The sequence below is a fragment of the Balaenoptera acutorostrata genome, chromosome 3 (assembly GCF_949987535.1).
Source record: "Balaenoptera acutorostrata chromosome 3, mBalAcu1.1, whole genome shotgun sequence".
Taxonomy (NCBI): domain Eukaryota; kingdom Metazoa; phylum Chordata; class Mammalia; order Artiodactyla; family Balaenopteridae; genus Balaenoptera; species Balaenoptera acutorostrata.
Genome location: NC_080066.1, coordinates 154,660,284 through 154,678,963, shown reverse-complemented (window position 1 = coordinate 154,678,963; position 18,680 = coordinate 154,660,284). Strand labels below are relative to the sequence as shown.

At 38.8% G+C, this 18,680-nt stretch overlaps 1 pseudogene; it reads left to right on the top strand.

Annotated features, from left to right (window-relative positions):
* The first annotated feature begins 1,723 nt into the window (after positions 1-1,723).
* On the top strand, positions 1,724-17,800 carry LOC102998359 (40S ribosomal protein S20-like; annotated as a pseudogene).
* The last annotated feature ends 880 nt before the right edge of the window (positions 17,801-18,680 follow it).

The following is an 18,680-nucleotide window of genomic DNA, read 5'->3' as shown; positions in this document are numbered from 1 at the left end:
GGTCAGAGCTTCTGGTATTTTTGTCTAGATCAACGAGCAACACTTGGCTAAGTAGCACGGTGAATGTCAGAAATGGAATTTTATTGATAAATTAGAAATGAGTTCTGTTGTGAAATTTTCAACAACCGTGTGAGAGGGTGCCCCACCCCATAACCCCTCTGCCCATCTGGGTTCACCTGCATCTGAGGTTGACAGTGTCTGACAGCTTGGCCACTTCCCACCTCAAGTGCCTGTGTCTTTTCTCTTTTCTGCTTGATTCTTTCCTCTGCCGCCACTGGAGCTTGCTCTGCTAAAAGCAGGTCCAGCCAGGAGAGTTAATGCCCCCAGGGGCAAACTTCAACTGATAGGAGATGGGAGTCACTGGATAAATACCCCAGTCTCCCAGTCCTTTGGTGGAAAGATTTTTGAGGTTTGCTCCACATGGTGTCCCAGAGGGTCCCTGATGGGTTAAGGTCCAACCACTCACAGCAATAACTCTCTCCTTAGTAAAACCTTTGCTGTCTTTCCTCTCTTCCCTGTTCTACTTCCCCTATTCCCTCACTTGTGTTTCCTGAAATCATCTCTGAAATAACATAGCTGTACCCAGGGTTTTGTCTCAGGGTTCTGCTTCTGGGAGAACCCAAAGTAGGACAGCAACTGGCCTAGCTAAAATGTGTGGGAAACATTCTCCCTCCCTTGTATGTACAGAGTATACGAATCCAGTGGAGTCTGTAGGTTTTACCCATCGGGGAGATACTCTAAGTCAAATCCCAAGTTATTCTATCATCAGCCAGCTGTGAATTATGGAAAATTCTGGTTGCTGTTGGGCTTTCAGGGTAGTAAGAATCCTGCCTCTGGAATCTTGGTAATTTTTGGAGCACCTAAAAGGACAGAGAGCTGGGATTTCTTTGAGCCTACAGAATAGGTGTATGAAATGTTTTTGCACTTGACTCCTGGTAGAAGTTTAGTTCATGAATGTCTCTATGAGGGTGTAATTCGGTCTGCAGTAGCTTCTCTTATAACATGGTTGTGAAATTGTGGGGGAGACCTAACACTCATCCTCTTCAAACTTCTTTAGCCACTCCCATTACCAACCAAAAATAATCTAAGGGTTATCATTGACCAAATGGCCTAGTTCAGTTTGCAATACCACCTAAAGCAGCCTCTCACTAGCATTCACATAATCTTACTTCAATTTCCCAAGTGGCACTTATTAGTTTTTAAAAAATATGTTATTCTTTTTATTTATTTGTTGTTTTCTATCTCTATACCCTCTCCAATCCCAGCCCTTAATGAAAGGTAAGCTCCATATGTTGTTTATCTCCATTTTCTCTGGCACACACAACAATGCCCAGCACTTAGTAGTACAAAAATGCCTGGCTCAACAAATGTTCTGTTAAATACTGAGGAGTGACAGCAGGTACAACTGAAGTCAAATAACAGGGGACCTTGTATTTTAAGAAGGGAGATTGCCTGCTACCCTTCAAGCCTATGATTCTTAGCCTGTGGAGGTCACGGACACCTCCGAGAATCTGAACAAAGCTATGAGCCACTGCCTTCCCCAGAAAAAAAATGCACACATAGTGACACACATTAAATTGTACCTGAGGTTTCAGGGAGTGTATACGCCCCAGGTTCAAAATTCCTCCCTCTAGCCATGTGCAAGCCAAAAAAGGCTTTTAAGCAGATATGTGACAAATCCAGCTTTGTTTTTTAAGAGGATAACTCTAGGGGTCCTATAATGATGGAGGAACAGAGAGTAGGAGGCAGGGAGACCCGTAGGAGGCCTTGAGATAGACCAAGAGGAAGAAGACATGGGTGTAGATTTAGGCGATGCTGAGGGAATGGAGAGGCATGGGGATCTGCAGTAAACATCTCCGAAATAGAATTTACAAGATCTGATAACTGACTAGCTGGTGGAGGTGATAGAGGGAGAAGAAGCAAGGTAGCTGTGAGAGTTCCGGCCTGGGACCCTGGTGGATGACGACAACCAGAACCGAGGCAGAGATGGGCGCGTTCCTCCCTCTGCTGCGCCGGGGAAGTGATGGCCTGACCTTCAGGGCTGAGTCATAACTGCAGACTTTTTGGTCTCCCCTCAGGCTGCCCTGCAGTTCCTGGAAAATAGCCTGAACCAAAGGGCACAGGCAGGAGAGAAGGAATCTGCTTCTTCTGTTTCTGAAGGTACCGCTTTCCCTTGGCACAAGTTTTCCCCCCTTTTGTCGAATCTTTGTTGGAGGAGCCAACTATTTAGTATGAAAATACAAGTGAGGGACTTCCCTGGTGGTCCAGTGGTTAAGACTCCGTGCTTTCAATGCAGGAGGCGTGAGTTCGATCCCTGGTAGGGGAACTAAGAGCCCACATGCCACGTGGTGCGGCCAAAAAATAAAAATAAAAAAATTAAATAAAATACAAGTGAAATATAGCAGTCATAGGATGAACAGGTCAGGAACCTTATTCTTCTTGGATATCTGTGGCCTAAAGCAGCCTTTGGCTCACGTCACGTGACTATTGTTGAACTGTCTGTGCTCCTTGCTGAGGCAACCCCCATGCGTGCACGTTTGCACAGTCTCTGGCACCTATTCAAGGACATTGCTCCTATAATTCTCCCCTCTTTCTCCTCTGTCATCAATTTCCCCTTCCACTAGACCATTCCAGCCATAAGGGCAAACATGCCATTTTTTCTCCAGTTTGAAAAGACGCTGTCTGACCTTTCTTCTCAGTGCAGCTTCTGCCCATCTTCTTTGTCCTGCTTTATTGCAAAGTTCCCGAAAGGAGTTGCCCATACTTACTGTCTACAATTTCTCTTCTGCTGAGCTCTCTTGAACCTATATAGACGAGCCTTTCCTTCCTACCATGATGCCAGAAGGCCCTTATCAGAATCACCAAATGCCTCCATGCCACTGAATCCAGTGGTCAGTTACCCATCATTACCAAATTGGGCCTCAGTGACATAGGTGGTCACTCCCTCCTGGACATCATTCTCCTAATATGTCTTCATTTTCCTAATATGTCTCTGGATGTTCCTTCCTAGTCTCCTTTGCCAGTTTTTCCTCATCTCCTGGACCTCTAACTGTTGGAGGAGCCTGGGGGTCAGTCCTGGTCTTTACCTCTTTTCTACCTACATCTCTCTTGGAGACATCCTTAGGTCTCATAGCTTTAAATACTAGCTATATGCCGATGCCTCCTAAATTTACATTTCCAGCCCAGCCCTCTCCCTTGAATTTCATATTTTTATATTCAACCATCTGATTCCACTTGAATATCTAATAGACATTTTCAGTCATCATTCAAAGTTGAGCTTTAGCAATCTCCCTTCCGGCCTCTACAGACCTGCTCTTCTCATCTTAGTAAATGGTTTTTCCATCTTCCAATTGCTCAGACCAAAAATCTTGGATATCCTTCATCCCCCTCTTTTTCATACCATATCTGATCCTGTGGGCTTCATCTTTGCACTTCTTCTTTACATCCTGATCCAAGACCTTTCCTACCTAGATTATTGCCTTCCAACAAGTCTCCTTACTTCCTCTGTCACCCTTCTATCTGTTCAATACATAGTAACCAGAGTGAACCTGTTCAATCATAAGTCAGTCATGTCACACTTATGCTTAAAACCCTCCTATGGCTTCCCAGCTTATTCACAGTAAAAGCTAAGGGCCTTACAATGACCTCCAAGGTCCTTCATAAATGGCCCCTTTTCCTCTGTGACTTCACCTTCTACTACTCTCCCATCACTCATTTTTCCAGCCACACTGGCCTCCTTGCACATCCTTAAACATACTGGCTGCCCTTGCCTCATGGCTTTGTACTTCCTGTTCCATCTGCCTGGAGGGCTCTTCCACCAGATATCTGCATGACCTGCTCTCACACCTCTTGCAGGTCTTCATGTATGTGTTACCTTCCCAGTAAGACTTTAGCTGGTCATCCTGTGTAAAATTACAGCTCACTCCCCTAAACATTTTCTATTCCCCTTTCTTCACGTATTTTCCCTAACACTTTTCATTATTTCATACACTATATATTTTATTTTTTTAAAAATTTTTTCAAAAGCATCTTTATTGGAGTATAATTGCTTTACAATGGTGTGTTAGTTTCTGCTGTATAACAAAGTGAATCAGCTACACATATACATTTATCCCCATTTCTCCTCCCTCTTGCGACTCCCTCCCACCCTCCCTATCCCACCCCTCTAGCTGGTCACAAAGCTCTGAGCTGATCTCCCTGTGCTATGTGGCTGCTTCCCACTAGCTATCTACTTTACATTTGGTAGTGTATATATGTCCATGCCACTCTCTCACTTCATCCCAGCTTACCCTTCCCCTTCCCCGTGTCCTCAAGTCCATTCTCTACATCGGCGTCTTTATTCCTGTCCTGCCCCTAGGTTCTTCAGAACCATTTTTTTTTTTTTAGATTCCATATATATGTGTTAGCATATGGTATTTGTTTTTCTCTTTCTGACTTACTTCACTCTGTATGACAGTCTCTAGGTCCATCCACCTCCCTGCAAATAATTTAATTTCGTTTCTTTTTATGGCTGAGTAATATTCCATTGTATATATGTGCCACATCTTCTTTATCCGTTCATCTGTCGATGGACACTTAGGTTGCTTCCATGTCCTGGCTATTGTAAATAGTGCTGCAATGAACATTGTGGTACATGACTCTTTTTGAATTATGGTTTTCTCAGGGTATATGCCCAGCATTTCATACACTATATATTTTACATCATCATTTAGCCAATTTTCTATCTTTCCCACTAAAATACAAGCACCACATGTACAGGTATACCTCATTTTATTGCACTTCACTTTCCCACACTTAGCAGATATTTCATTTTCTACAAACTGGGGGTTTGTAGCAACCCTGCATTGAGCAAGTCTATTGGCGCCATTTGTCCAACAGCATTTGGTCACTTTGTGTCTCTGTGTCACATTTTGGTAATTCTTACAATATTGCAAACTTTTTTGTTATCATTATATTTGTCATGGTGATCTGCATTCTTTTTTTTTTTTTTTTTAATTTTTATTTATTTATTTATTTATTTATGACTGTGTTGGGTCTTCGTTTCTGTGCAAGGGCTTTCTCTAGTTGTGGCAAGTGGGGGCCACTCTTCATCGCGGTGCGCAGGCCTCTCATTATCGCGGCCTCTCTTGTTGCAGAGCACAGGCTCCAGACGCGCAGGCTCAGTAATTGTGGCTCACGGGCGTAGTTGCTCCGTGGCATGTGGGATCTTCCCAGACCAGGGCTCGAACCCGTGTCCCCTGCATTGGCAGGCAGATTCTCAACCACTGCGCCACCAGGGAAGCCCTGATCTGCATTCTTTAATGTTGCTGTTGTAATTGTTTTGGAGCATCAGGAGCCCCACCAATATGAGACAGTGAACTTATTTGATAAATGTTGTGTGTGTTCTGACTGCACCACAGACTGGCCATTCCCCATCTCTCCCCCTCTCCTCAGGCCTCCCTCTTCACTGAGACACAACAATATTGAAATTAGGCCAATTAATAACCCTGCAATGGCCTCTAAGTTTTCAAGCAAAAGGAAGAGTCAATTTATTTACTTCAAATCGAAAGGTAGAAATGATTAAGCTTAGCGAGGAAGGCGTATCAAAAGCCAAGATAGGCCAAAAACTGGGCCTCTTGCCCCAAACAGTTAGACAAGTTGTGAATGCAAAGGAAAAGTTCTTGAAGGAAATTAAAAGTGCTACTCCAGTGAACACACAAATGATAAGAAAGAGAAACAGCTTTATTGCTGATTTGGAGAAAGTTTTAGTGGTCTGGGTAGCAGATCAAACCACCCATAACATTCCCTTAAGCCAAAGCCTAATCCAGAGCAAGGCCCTGACTCTCTTCAGTTCTTTGAAGGCTGAGAGAGGTGAGGAAGCTGCAGAAGAAAAGTTCGAAGCTAGGGGAGGTTGGTTCATGAGGTTTAAGGAAAGAAGCCATCTTTATAACATAAAGGTGCAAGGTGAAGCAGCAAGTGCTGATGTAGAAGCTGCAGCAAGTTATCCAGATCGAGCTAAGATAATGAGTGAAGGCGGGGACAGTAAACAACAGATTTTCAATGTAGACAAAACAGCCTTATAGTGGAAGAAGATGCCATCTAGGGATTTCATAGCTAGAGAGGAGAAGTTGATGCCTGCCTTCAAAGCTTCAAATAGGCTGATTCTCTCATTAGGGGCTAACGCAGCTGGTGACTTTCAGTTGAAGCCAATGCTCATTTGCTATTTCAAAAATCCTAGGGCTCTTAAGAATTATGCTAAATCTACTCTGCCTGTGCTCTATAAATGGAACAACAAAGCCTGGATGACAGCACATCTGTTGACAGCATGTTTTATTGAATATTTTAAGCCCACTGTTGAGACTTATTGCTCAGAAAAAAAGGTTCCTTTCAAAATATTACTGCTCATTGACAATGCACCTGGTCACCCAAGAGCTCTGATGGATGTACAACTAGATTAATGTTTTCATGCCTGTTAACACAACATCCATTCTGCAACCATGGATCAAGGGGTAATTTCGATTTTCAAGTCTCATTATTTAAGAATACATTTAGTGGGACTTCCCTGGTAGTGCAGTGGTTAAGAATCCGCCTGCCAATGCAGGGGACATGGGTTCGATCCTCGGTGCGGGAAGATCCCACATGCTGCAGAGCAACTAAGCCCATGCGCCACAACTACTGAAGCCTGCGCACCTAGAGCCCGTGCTCCACAACAAGAGAAGCCACTGCAGTGAGAAGCCCACGCACCACAACGAAGAGTAGCCCCCGCTCGCCGCAACTAGAGAAAGCCCGTGCCCAGCAACAAAGACCGAACGTAGCCAAAAATAAATAAATTAATTTAAAAAAAGAATACATTTAGTAAGGCTATAGATGCCATAGATTGCGATTCTTCTTACGGATCTGGATAAAGTAAGTTGAAAATCTTCTGGAAAATACTCACCATTCTAGATGCTATTAAGACCATTTGTGATTCATGGGAAGAGGTCCAAATATCAACATTAACAGGAGTTTGGAAGAAGTTGATTCCAACCCTCATGGATGGCTTTGAGGGGTTCAAGTCTTCAGTGGAGAAAGTAACTGCAAATGTGGTAGAAACAGCAAGAGAACTAGAATTAGAAGTGAAGCCTGAAGATGCGACTGAATTGTTTCAATCTCATGATAAAATTTTGACAGATGAGGAGTTGTTTTTTATGGATAAGCAAAGAACATGGTTTCTTGAGGCGGAATCTACTCCTGGTGAAGACGCTATGACGAGTGTTGAAATGACAGCAAAAGATTTGGAATATGACATAAATTTAGTTACAAAGCAGTGGCAGGGTTTGAGAAAATTGATTCCAATTTTGAAGGAAGTTCTACTGTGGGTAAAATTTTATCAAACAGCATTGCATGCTACAGAGAAATCGTTCATGAAAGGAAGAGTCCATCAATGCAGCAAACTTCAGTGTTGTCTTATTTTAAGAAATGGCTACAGCCACCCCAACCTTCAGCATCCACCACCCTGATCACTCAGCAGCCATCAGCATCAAAGCAAGACCTTCCACAAGTAAAGGTGGCTCAGATGATGACTGGCATTTTTTTAGCAATGACGTATTTTAAAATTAAGGTATGTACATTGGTTTTTTAGACATAATGCTATTGCACACTTAGTAGACTACAGTATAGTGTAAACATGACTTTTACATGCACTGGGAAACCAAAAAACTTGTGTGACTCGCTTTATTGTGATATTAGCTTTATTGTGGTGGTCTGGAACTGAATCTTCCGTATCTCCAAGGTACGCTTGTACAGTGATTTTTGCTCTTTATTTACTGCTGTATCTTTAGCACCAAAACAGTGCCTAAATTATAAGTAGAAACTCAATAAATAGTGTTCAGAAAATGTATGAATTCTAGTCCTGGATCAGAGCCTAAATGACAGTTCTAGAGATTATAAAAAGAATATTTGTTACATTCTGCTTCTCACTAGGATGCAGTGGCTTATATTAGACCAATGTTCCCACCAAGAACAAATAGAAAAGCTGGATAAAATACAAAATTCTATCTGAGGTCAGTGGAGAGTTTCCAAAACAGCTGGACAATGGGGACGGGCCTTGAAAACATCCTGAACTCCCAGTTAGAACTTTACTCTTAGGGCTACACCCTAAGAGTAAGAAGCATCAGAGGTAGAACAAAACTTTAGAAGTCTAAGTCCAGCTTTGCATTATTTCAGTCTCTAATTGGATTGAGGTAATCTGCCTGCCCTAGCTGCCCAAAATCCAATACCTGCCCAAAATCCTGCTCAAATCCGATTCCACAAATCTGGTATTGGATAAAATTTCCTGGTACAGAAAAGAAAAGGACAAAGCAATAGAAACAGATCCACAGATGAGCCAGATATTAACATTATTAGACATAGATTTTAAAATAAATGTGATGAAAGTGTTCAAGAAAATAACTGACAAAACATTGGAGTCTCTATCACTGAAAAATATAATGTCAAATTAAGAAGTCAATACATGGATATAACAGCATAATGGACAAAGATGAAGAGACGATTGCTTTGCTAGAAAATAGGTCAGTAGAAAAAAAGTCAGACTGAAGCACAAAGAGAAAATGTGGAAAAAAAAAAAAAAAGCAAACAGGCATGAGATAGGGTAAGAGTTCTAAAATATGTGGATTTGTAGTCCCAGAATTTGAGAAGAGAGAATTAGTGGAAGCAATATCTGAAGGCCTAATAAAGGCCTAGAATTTTCAAAATTGATGAATGATATCAAACCAAAGAAGCAGTACAAACCCCAAGGAGGATAAATACAAAGGAAATCACACCCAAACACATCCTAGTCAAACTTCTGAAAACTGAAAACAAAGAGAAAATCTTACAAGCTGCCATAGTGAAGATACATCACATTCAAAGGAGCAACAATAAGTCTGACAGATAACTTCTTAATATAAATGATGGAAGCCAGAAGACAAGGAATGGCATCTTTAAAGTGCTTAAAGTTTTCGGAGTACAGGTCTTTTGTCTCCTAGGTAGGTTAATTCCTAGGTATTTTATTCTTTTTGATGTGATGTAAATGGGATTGTTTCTTGAATTTCTCTTTCTGATCTTTTGTTGTTAGTGTGTAGAAATGCAACAGATTTCTGCGTGCTAATTTTGTAACCTGCAACTTTACCAAATTCATTGATTAGCTCTAGTAGTTTTCTGGTGGCATCTTTAGGATTTTCTATGTATAGTATCATTTCATCTGCAAACAGTGACAGTTTTACTTCTTCTTTTCCAATTTGGATTCATTTTATTTCTTTTTTTTCTCTGATTGCTGTGCCTAGGACTTCCAAAACTACGTTGAATAAAAGTGGCAAGAGTGGACATCCTTGTCTTGTTCCTGATCTTAGAGGAAATGCTTTCAGCTTTTCACCATTGAGTATGATGTTAGCTGTAGGTTTGTCATATATGGCCTTTATTATGTTGAGGTATGTTCCTTCTATGCCACTCTGGAGAGTTTTTATCTTAAATGGATGCTTAATTTTGTCAAAAGCTTTTTCTGCATCTATTGAGATGATCATAAGGTTTTTATTCTTCAATTTGTTGATGTAGTGTATCACACTGATTGATTTGCGGATATTGAAAAATCCTTGCATCCCTGGGATAAATCCCACTTGATCATGGTGTATGACCATTTTAATGTGCTGTTGGATTCAGATTGCTAGTATTTTGTTGAGGATTTTTGCATCTATGTTCATCAGTGATATTGGCCTGTAGTTTTCTTTCTTTGTGACATCTTTGTCTGGTTTTGGTATCAGGGTGATGGTGGCCTCATAGAATGAGTTTGGGAGTTTTTCTTCCTCTGCAATTTTGTGGAACAGTTTCAGAGGATAGGTGTTAGCGCTTCTCTAAATGTTTGATAGAATTCACTTGTGAAGCCATCAGGTTCTGGACTTTTGTTTGTTGGGAGTTTTTAAATCACAGTTTCAATTTCAGTGCTTGTGGTTGGTCTGTTCATATTTTCTATTTCTTCCTGGTTCAGTCTTAGGAGACTGTACCTTTCTAAGAATTCGTCCATTTCTTCCAGGTTGACCATTTTATTGGCATACAGTTGCTTGTAGTAGTCTCTTATGATCCTTTGTATTTCTGTGTTGTCTGTTGCAACTTCTTTTTCATTTCTAATTTTATTGATATGAGTCCTCTCCCTTTATTTCTTGATGAGTCTGGCTAAAGGTTTATCAGTTTTGTTTATCTTTTCAAAGAACAAGCTTTTAGTTTCATTGATCTTTGCTATTGTTTTCTTTGTCTCTATTTCATTTATTTCTGCTCTGATCTTTATGATTTCTTTCTTTCTACTAACTTTAGGTTTTGTTTGTTCTTCTTTCTCTAGTTGCTTTAGGTGTAAGGTTAGGTTGCTTATTTGAGACTTTTCTTGTTTCCTGAGGTAAGATTATATTGCTATAAACTTCCATCTTAGAACTGCTTTTGCTGCATCCCGTAAGTTTTGGATCATCGCGCTTTCATTTTCATTTGTCTCTGGGTATTTTTTGATTTCCTCTTTGATTTCTTCAGCAATCCATTGGTTGTTTAGTAGCATATTGTTTAGCTTCCACGTGTTTGTGTTTTTTATAGTTTTTTTCTTGTAGTTTATTTCTAATTAGAGCAGAAATTATTAAATAGAAAATAGAGGTATGTAAGATAAAATCAACAAAGCCAAAAATTGGTTCTTAGAAAAGACTAGTAGACTGAAAAACCCTTAACAAGAATCACACCAAAAAATTAATAATAATAATAAGAATGAGAAGGGGAACACAATTACAGATTCTACAGACTTTTAAAAGGTTAGAGAATAACAACTTTGTGCTGATATAGTTGAAAATTTAAATGAAAAGGACAAATTCCTTTAAAAATAAAACTTAAAACTGACACAAGAAAAAAACAGAAAATCTGAATAGTTCTCTTTATATATTAAAGAATTAAAATTTGTAATTTCTAGGCCTAGATGGCTTCATTTGTAAATGCTTCCGAAGATTTAAGGAAGAAATAAAATACCAGTTTTACCCAGTCTCTTCCAGAGAATAGAGAAAGGGGGAACACTTCCCAAAACTTGTTATTTGGGTGAGCATAATCTGACCAGCATAATCAGACACAAAATATGATAAAGAAAATTACAAGAAAGAAAAGTACAGTCCAGTATCCTTCATAAATATTGATGCAAGAAATCTTAAATGAAATACTAGCTAATCAAACCCAGAGTCATATAAAAAGGAAAACTAGGGTTTAGGGTTTATAGAAAAGCAAGGTTATTTTAACATTCAAAAATCAATGTAATTCACTATTATTGCAGAATAAAAAGAGAAAACATATGGTCATTTTAAGATGCCCCACTTTTTTTTTCATAAAATATATTCCATAATTTAAAAAAATAAAAGCCTCTTAACAAACTAAGAATAAGTGAGAGCTTCCTTACCATAAAAATGGGTATCTATGTAAATTTTACCAAAAAACCTTATACTTAAATCATAAATTATTGAAAGCCTTCCTTCCTCTATGAAATTGAGAATGAGATAGGATTCCACTAAAATGACTTCTGTTTAATATTGTACTGGGATACTAGTCAGAGTAGTAAGGCAAGGAAAAGAAATATAAGGTGTAAGAATTGGAAATGAGGAAATAAATTTGTCACTATTTGCAGGTAACATGACTGTCTATGTAGAAAATACAAAACCGATACAGATAAACTATTAGAATAAGTTAATTTAGCAAGGTCTCTGGATACACGACCAATACCCAAAAGTCAATTTTATCTTTATATACTAGAAGCAAACAATTAGAAAATGTACTTTAAAAAAATGTCATTTACAATAGCATTTTAAAAATCACATACCTTAAATATAACGAAAGATGTGCAAATTTTCTTTACATAGAAAATTACAAAGTTATTGAGAGAAAGTGAAATCCAAATAAATGGAGGGATATGCAATATTCATGAATTGTAAAAAGGGTAACTGTTCATTAATTGATGTATATATTCTGTATAATCCCAATTAGATCCCAAGCAGTTTTTTAAGAAATTGATAAGCTGATTCTAAAATTTATATGAAAATGCAAAGTAAAAAAACAAAACAAAACAAACAAACAAAAAACCCAACGTTGAAGTAGGAAAACAAAATTTGAGGACTTATAAGAAGATACCAAGAATTTTTACAAAGTTCCACTAATTAAGATAGTATGCACACTTCTAAATAACACATGGGTCAAAGAAGAAATCTCAAGAGAAATTTTAAAATATTTTGAATGAAATGAAAATGAATACACAATTTATCTAAATTTGTGGGATGCAGTAAAAGCAGTACTTAGGAAATTCATAGTATTGGGGAAATTTATCTAAGCTTCCAACTTAGGAAACTAGAAAAGAATAAGAAATTAAGTCCAAAGTAGCAGAAGGAAAGAAATAATAAAAGTTTGGGTAGAAATCAATGAAATTGAAAACAGAAAATTGATTGAGAAAATCAATGAAACCAAAAGCTGGTTCTTTGAAAAGATCAGTAAAATCAATAAGCCTCTAACCAGCTAACTAAGAAAAAAAGAAAGAGGTCACAAATTACTAATATCAGAAATGAAAAAGAATACATCACTACAGATCCAATGGACATTAAAAGGTTAATTAAGGAATACTATAAACAACTCTATACTCACAAATTTGATAACCTAGATGAAATGGACCAATTCTTTGAGAGACACAATCTGCTAAAACTCACACAAGAAGAAATAGGCAATCTGAATAGGCCTATACTACTAAAGAAAATTAATCAATAATTAATAACTTTCTAAAACATAAAGCACCAGGTCCAGGTGAATTACAGTGAATTCTACCTAACATTTATGGAAAAAATTATACCAATTCTCTACAATCTCTTTCAGAAGACAGAAGAAAAGGGAATATATCCCAACTCATTCTATGAGGCCAGAATTACCCTAATATCAAAACCAAACAATGACCTTATAAGAAAAGACAGCACAGTATTGGTACAAAGAGAGGAAACTAGACCAATGGAACAGAATAGAGAAACAGACTCACACAAGGGTTACTTGATTTATGACAATGATGTAACTGTGATGAAGTAGGAAACGGTTGCCTTTTCAATATATGGAACTGGGTCACTTGGATATCCATTCACAGAAGCCATTTCCAGATTGAATAACTAAGTGTGAAAGGTAAAATAATAAAGCTCTTTCAAGAAAACAGGGGAATATCTTTATAACCTTGGAATAGGTAAAGATGTCTTAAACAGGTCGTAGAAAGCACTAACCATAAAGGAAAATATTGATAAGTTGGATTGTATTAAAATTAAGAGCTCTGTTCAAGAAAAGACACCATTAAGAGAGCATAAAGTGTCACACTGGTCAGGATGGCCATCATCAAAAATTCTACAAATAATAAATACTGGAAAAGATGTGGAGAAAAGGGAACCCTCCTACACTGTTGGTGTAGGTAATGTAAATTGGTGCAGCCACTGTGGAAAACAGTATGGAGGGTTCTTAAAAAACTAAAGATGGAGTTACCATATGATCCATCCTGGGCATGTATCTGGAAAAGACAAAAACTCTAATTCGAAAAGATACATGCACCCCGATAGTTATAGCAGCACTATTTACAATAACCAAGACATGGAAGCAACCTAAATGTTTATCAACAGATGAATGGATAAAGAAGATGTGATATATATATACCATGGAATATTATTCAGTTATAAGAAGAATGAAATAATGCCATTTGTAGCAGCATGGGTGGATTAAGAGATTATCATACAAAGTAAAGTAAGTCAAACAGAGAAAGACAAATATCATATGATATCACTTATATGTGGAATCTAAAAAAGTGATACAAATGAACTTATTTACAAAACAGAAATAGACTCACAGACATAGAAAACAAAATTATGGTTACCAAAGGGGAAACAAGGGTGGGCGTGGGGGGGAGGGATAAATTAGGAGTTTGGGATTAACAGATATACACTACTGTATATAAAATAGGTAAACAGCAAGGACCTACTGTATAGCACAGGGAACTATATTCAATATCTTGTAGAAACCTATAATGGAAAAGAATCTGAAAAAGAATATATATATATGTATATACATGTATGCACAACTGAATCAGTTTGCTGTACACCTGAAACTAATACAACATTGTAACACAACTATACTTCATAAAAAGAAGAGCATAAAGTCAACTGTAGATTAGAAGAATATATTTTCAATACCCATATCTGACAAAGAGACCTGTATCCAGACTATACAAAGAATTCATACAAATCAGTAAAAGGTAAACAACTTTATTTTATTTTATAATTTTATTTATTTTTGGCTGCATTGGGTCTTCGTTGCTGTGTGTGGGCTTTCTCTAGTTGGCGCAAGTGAGGGTTACTCTTCGTTGCGGTGCGCAGGCTTCTCATTGTAGTGGCTTCTCTTGTTGCGGAGCACAGGCTCTAGGCGTGTGGGCTTCAGTAGATGCAGCACATGGGCTCAGTAGTTGTGGCTCGCGAGCCCTAGAGTGCAGGCTCAGTAGTTGTGGCACACAGGCTTAGTTGCTCCGCAGCATAATCTTCCTGGACCAGGGAACGAACCTGTGTTCCCTGCATTGGCAGGCGGATTCTTAACCACTGAGCCACCAGGGAAGTTCCAACAACTGAACTTTAAAATGACTTAAACAGACACTTCACACACACAAAAGTACCCAAATGGCCAATAAGCATTATCAAAGGTGCTCAGTATCAGTTGTGACCAGGAAATATAAATTAATTGCAATGAGATACTACTCCACACCTGCTAGAATGGCTAAAATTAAAATTCATCAAGCTATACACATGATTTATACATTTTCTGTATGTAGCTTTCCAAAACATTAACTTCAAAAATAGCTACATAATATTTTTGATTTGTGTTATTTTTATTGATGTTATTGAGGCATATAATAAAATGTACCTATTTAAAGAATATAGCTTGAAGAGTCTAGACCAGGGGTCAGCAAACTATGGCCCTTGAGCCAAATCCAGCCACATTCATTTGTTTACATATTATTTATGTCTGCTGTCATGCTACAGTGATAAAACTGAGTAGTTGTAACAGGGACCATATGGTCCTGAAAGCTTAAAATATTTATTATCTGACCCTTGATAGAAGAAAGTTTGCTGACCTCTAACCACCATCACAATCAAGACATAGAATATTTCCATCATCCCTCAAAAGCTCTTTCCTGCTTCTTTGCCTGCCCCACCCCTGGTCCCAGACAACCACTGATCTGCTTTCTGATACTCTAGATTCATTTTGCCTTTCCTAGAATTTCATGTAAATGGAATCACAGCGTACTTCTCTGTGTCTGACTAAATTTATTTCTCATAATGTTTCTAAGATGCATCCATGTTGTTGAATGTGTCTGTAGTTTTGTCCTTTCTATTGCAGGTTAGTATTCCTTTATTGATATACCGTAATTTATCTATTCACTGGTTGATGGACATTTGGGGTTGTTTCTAATTTTTAACTTTTACAAATTAAAGCTGCTATGAGCATTCATGTTCAAATCTTTGCTTGGACATATGTTTTCATTTATCTTGGGTAAATAACTAAAAGTTGAATTCTCAGTTACGTAGTAAATCTATGTTTAACTTTATAAGAAAGCAGCAAACAATTTTCCAAAGTGGTTGAACATTTTGCATTCCCACCAGAAATGTATGCAAGTTCCAACTGGTCCTCCTTCTCATTAGCACTTGGCATTGGCAGCCTTTTCAATTTTAGCCATTGTAATGATCATGAGATAGTATTTTGTGGTTTTAATTTGTATTTTCCTGGTAATTGGTGATATTATGCATCTTTTTGTGTGCTTATTGGCCATTTGTATGTCTTCTTTTGTCTGTTTGAATCTTTTGCCGATTTTTAAATTGGGTTGTCTTATTATTGAACTATAAGACTTTATGTATTCTTGGTACAAGTCCTATGTCTGTGTGTGTGTGTGTTTTCTCAGTGGTGTCTGTATTAGTTTCCTATTGATGCTGTAACTAGTTATCACAAACTTAGTGGCTAAAAACCACACAGATTTATTGTTTTCTAGCTCTGGAGGTCAATTTCGCCTCCTTTGATGGCTAAAATCAAGGTGTTGGCAGGGCAGCATTCTTCTTGGAGGTTCGAGAGGAGAATTGCTTTACCTGTCTTTTCTAGTTTCTAGAGGCTGCATACACTATTTGGCTGGTGGCCCTGCATCATTGCAACCTCTGCTTTCATCATCACATCTCCTCTCTGTCTCTGACCCTCCTGCCTCCCTCTTAAAAGGGTCTTTGTGATTATATTAGGCCCACTGGATAGCCCAGGAACATAGCCCTATCTCAAGATTCATAATTTAATCACATCTGTAAAGTCTCTATTACCATGTAAGGTAACATATTCACAGGTTCCAAGATGAGGACATGGACATTTTGGGGAGGCCAATATTCAATCTACCACTGTGTCTTTCAATGAACAAAAGTTTTTGTCTGTATTAGGGTTCTCCAGAGAAACTGAACCTGTAGGAGATATATCTATATGTTTATGGAAAGAGATTTATTACAAGGAATTGGCTCATGGGATTATGGAAGCTGACAAGTCCTAAGATCTGCAGAGTTGGCAAGCTAGAGACCCAGGAAGAGCCGATGTTTCATTTCAAGTCCGAAGGCAGGAAGAAGTCATTGTCCCAGCTCAAAGGCAGGAAAGCAGGAGGAATCCTTTCTCACTCAAGAGAGAGTCAGCTTTTTTGTTCTATCCAAGCCTTCAACTGATTGGATGAGGCCCACCAACATTAGGGAGGGTAATCTACTTCACTCAATCTGTTGATTTAAATGTTAATCGCATCCAAAACATCCTCATAGAAACATGCAGAATACTGGTTGACCAAATATCTGGGCATCCCATGGCTCACCCAAGTTGACACGTAAAATTAGTCATCACAAATCTATAGCCCATTTTGAATTAATTTCTGTATGTGGTGTGAGGTAAGAAGAATTGAGGTTTTTGTTTTGTTTTGTTTTGTTTTTTCCAAATGGATATCCAGCCATTCCAGCACCATCTGTTGAAAATATTATCCTTTCCACATTGAAAACCTTGGCACCTATGTAGAAAAGCAACTAAAAATATCTATGGGTCTACATTTGAACTCTCCATTCTGTTTCATTCATCAATACGCCTATCCTTATGCCAGTACTTTACTGCTGTAGCTTTTAAGTCTTAAAATCTGGTAGTATAGCTCTTCCAACTTTTTTCTTTTTAAAAATGTTTTCGTTTATTATGAGGCCTTTGCATTTCCATACAAATTTTAGAATATGTGTGTCAATTTCTATTTTTAAAAAGCCTACTGGCTCTTGGAGGAAGACGCGGTCGCTGCAGCGGAGCCTTGGGCCACCCGCTCCTGCTCCTGCCTCACCGCTGTTCGCTCTGGACGAGGAACAAGTCGGTCAGGAAGCCGCGCTGCAGCTGTGGCTTTTAAAGATACCAGAAAGACTCCCGAGGAGCCGAGATGGCGATTCACGGCATTAGAATCACCCTCGCCGGCTGCAGCGTGCAGTCTTTGGAGAAGGTATGTGCTGACCTGATCAGAGGTGCGAAGGAAAAGAATCTCAAAATGAAAGGACTGGTTCCGATGCCTACCAAGACTCTGAGAATAACTACAAGGAAAACTCCTTGTGGTGAAGGTTCTAAGACTTGGGATCGTTTCCAGATGAGGATCCACAAGCGACTCATGGACCTGCACAGTCCTTCTGAGATTGTCAAGCATATCACTTCCATCAGTACTGAGCCAGGAGCTGAGGTTGAAGTCACCATGGCAGATGCTTAAATCAACGTTTTTAATAAATTGATAATCAGTTGTTTAAAAAAAAAAAAAGCCTACTGGTATTTTGATTGGGATTTCATTAATTCTATAGATCGATTTGGGGAATATTGGCATCTTTAATTTGAGTTCTTTTTTAAAGTAATATTCTAACTGTTAATGATCTGAGGGTCCTCATTGTTGATGCTATTCATAACAAATGATAATAAAAAGAAAAATAGCTCTAATTTACTGAACTCAGCCTTGTACAGGTACTCTTTCTATTTCACTTAATAATCCCAACAATCTTATGAGATAGGTATTATTATCCCTGTTTTTAAAACTTTATAGATGAGGACTGTGATTCTGAGAGGTGAAGTGACTTGCCTGAGGTTACAGTGTTAACAGAGTTAGGATCTGAACCTACGGCTTCCTGACTCCAAAATCCATCCCTTGTCTTCAAAAACACTATGGCTGTTTTATATTATATCTCTCGCTCCCTGCCTCCTCCTGCCCTGATTTCACTCCCACCTAATTGACTCCTTAGTTAACATTTATTAAGCACCTACTATGGGTGCCTGGTGCTGGGCTAGGTGATTTATGCACAGTAGCTCATTAACTCCCTCAGAGAGATACACATTCGTACGGATCTATGGGCACTTGCGTGTATATACATGCCTCTTCCACAGAAGTCTCCCATGACTGGAGTGAGGTTCTGCCCACCATCAACTGTGTCATAAAGGCAGGAATCAGCTGAAGAGGGGCTCCTAGGCCTGGCTGCCTCCGCCCAGCAAGCCTCAGGCCTCTGGGTTTCAGGAGCCTCTCGCGCAGCTGCCCTGTCTAGTTGCTCATTGCAGAAGGGCTTGCAGATTTCCACCTGCAGGTGAATGATTTGGTCCTTTTCTCT